This window comes from Physeter macrocephalus, chromosome 2, assembly GCF_002837175.3.
Source record: "Physeter macrocephalus isolate SW-GA chromosome 2, ASM283717v5, whole genome shotgun sequence".
Classification (NCBI taxonomy): Eukaryota; Metazoa; Chordata; class Mammalia; order Artiodactyla; family Physeteridae; genus Physeter; species Physeter macrocephalus.
The window spans coordinates 15,631,200-15,634,389 of record NC_041215.1 but is presented as its reverse complement, the minus strand read 5'-3'; positions in this window follow the sequence as shown (position 1 = coordinate 15,634,389).

Here is a 3,190-nt window from a genome sequence, read left to right as displayed (position 1 = left end):
TGTGGGATCTTCCCAGACCGGGGCACGAACCCGTGTCCCCTGAATCGGCAGGCGGACTCTCAACCACTGCGCCACCAGGGAAGCCCCGAGACGTACCATCTTTATCAATGGTTACAGTATTGGGAATAGCTGATTTTTGCTCAAAGTATTTGATTTAATATAATATAGTTAAAACCATAATGTAATTTTGAGAAAGTAAAGATGTAGATTCTCAAATTCACAAGGAAGGGAATTTTTCAAGGAGAACTAAGACATTTTAGGTGGGGGAACATGAGAGAGAATATGGAAAATAGTAATATACCAAAATAATCTCCAGAGTTCATTATCAGAGGAAAAAACCAAAATATTGAATAAGAATACAGAGGCTCTAGAATCAATCCCTTGTTAATATAGAGGCTTACTGTTTGATAAAGTTGCCATTTCGTTTAGAATCTGCCTGCTTTGCATACCCTGTGAAACTGCACACAACATGTGATACCATAAAAAAGATAAACCCTGTGGCTGTAAAATGCCTTAATCCCTGCTGTCCTTTAGAGCGGTCTAAGCCAGAGATCCCCACGAGGCTGCTGAGTGATATCAACTAGACATGTAAGTTTCCTCACTGACCACCTCCCCTCTCTCTAGTGAGAGTTCCCTTGCCCTTCTACCCTTCTGAGTACTGATTTCCGTGCCATAACCTCTTCAAAATGTCATGCTCCCAGGTACCTCCCCTGCATGCATACTCGTCCAAGTGTTGCCTAGTAGAGCTTGTGTGTGCTACTGCCACCTTGTGTGTGGTCATTTCTTTTTTCTTGCTCAACCCTGAAATCTTTCAAAACCCTTATGCTGGGTTGGATTGGCATAGGAACATATGAGAAATAGGTAGTCAGGAAGAACAACTAGTCTTGGCTTGAGCCCGTTTCTTCCTCCTACCAGGGCAACTTTGAGGACACTCCCGGGCACGTTTATCCTTCAATGCCTCATTCGAGAACTTGCCTGAGGAGCAATTTGCCCACTAACATTTTTTTCCTATTTACCCAATTTTCTCATTTAATAAGACTTACTTTATGAATAATTCCTTTCAAGTATAGTTTTATTCAAGAGTATATTTAAAGCAAGCAGACAAAGCCAGATTCTGTTTTGGCGTCTTTGAGAGTCAATGTCATAATAAAAAACACAGCGGGGGGGGGGAGGTGAGGTTCTGAGTAGGACTAAATCAAAAGACACTAAAAAGTCAATAACCTAATTGATATAGGAAGGTGGATTGAATCCTAGTTTGAAAAAAGCCATCTACAAAAAGGAAATATTTGAAGACGGTTGGAATACGTTAAGTCCCCTACACATGAACCTTGATGTTGCGAACTTTCAAAGATGCGAACATGGGTTCGCATGTCCAATCATGTAAGTTAGTTCACGTGTCTGGCATACATTGTCACGTGTGTGCATCCTCCACAAGTGGTTGTGCTTTTGTGTACTTTACTGTACAGTACCGTATAGAGTACAGTAGCACAGCATCTTTATTTCAAGCCCAGGATGTCTGGAAGCAAGCGTAAAAGCAGCGGTGATGTAGCTGGTATAGTGAAGAAGCACCAAGGGATAACAATGGGGAAAAAAAGTGAAAATAATGGAGAGAGTGGAGGCAAAAAGATGTTTTTTATGTATTACTTGTGTGAAAAGTATTATAAATCTATTACAGTACAGTACTATATAGCCGATTGTGTTAGTTGGGTACCTAGGCTAACTTTGTTGGACTTACCAACAAATTGGACTCCCCAGTGGCTTTAAGGGAAATGTTTTATAGACAAAGTGAGGAAGAGGGTCACGCTGCACAATTCTCTGATTGGTGGATGGTGAGGTAACAGGGTGGTATTTCAGGAGTTAACAGCATCAACTTCCTGGTTCCAGCCACTCTGGGGTCCATGTGTTTGTGGTCAGCATGCAGTTAACATCTTCCACCTGGTGGGAGTTTTATTATCAGAAAAACAATTCAAAGATACAGCTCAGATTATTATATATACCCTTGAGGAGGAACTCAGGTCCTTGAGTTTGTTTTCTGGCTAAACTATTATTATTTTGTCTTTCTTGACCCTCTTCCTTTGTTTCAGCATTCTCCCTCTTCTCTTATTAAATTTGCTCTTTGGAACTCTGGGAAGGCCTAGAAGGCTAAAGATTTTCTACAATATAAACATCAGGTGGGGGATACAGGGGTCTGTCCCCTGTAAAGTCCTCACAGGTTCTGCTTGGTTTGATATGGACTGAATATTAGATGATACCAAAATAGTCTTAACTTTTGAAGCATGGTATTGGTATTAGGGTTACATAGGACAATGTCCTGATTCTGGGTGATTCATGCTGAAATATTTAATGGTGAAGTGTCATGATATTTTCAACTTTCAAATGGTTCACAAAAAAATTATATCTACATCAACATGCAGTCAGTTCTGCTATGCTTGTTTTGAAAATATATTTTTCTGGGTATTGATAAGTTTGGAACAATTTGAACATAATGTTAATTTCATGTTTGCTTATGTGCAATTTCATCTGCAAGGCACACAAGAGAAACAGGAGTTAACTGCAGAAAACTGCACCCAGGTGAACCTAGCTGCTCAGAAATACACAAAACACATGCGCACAGCTCAAGACACTGCCAGCTCATTCAGTGCCTCTCAGGTGTTATGAGGGATCCCCATATCCATATGGGTTCTGACTTTCTGTCTGATTTTAGGTAACTCTCCTTCCACCTCTTCATTATAACTCACAAGTGTCAGTCCTTCTGATGGTCACTTGTACAAGCAAAGGACAGGCCTCTTTCAAGGTAAAGTGCTCTGTTTCTTGTACTGCTTTTGTATTTCTTAACCATTCAATATATGTCAAATGCTGTTTTATTAGATTCCTTCTTTTTTTTAATGTCAGTGACAAGTTTTGAGTGTTGAACCCCACCCAATCCCATTTTTCCCATAAGCCCTGTGGCTTTCACCGTGTGATTATGCATAATATTGGTTAGGAACACCTATGAAAAAGTTGTTTAAAAGCAAACTTCCCTGGAGGGGGCAAGTTCCAGCCCACTGGCTGAAACTCATTATGTTCAACCACGTGACCTTCTGCCCTGTTGTCACTCAGGGAAAGGGGGTGGGGTCTCATGAATTGTCCAATCAGGGGCGCAGCACGGGAAGGTGGGTGGGGCAACACTTAGCCGACCACTTATAGGGTC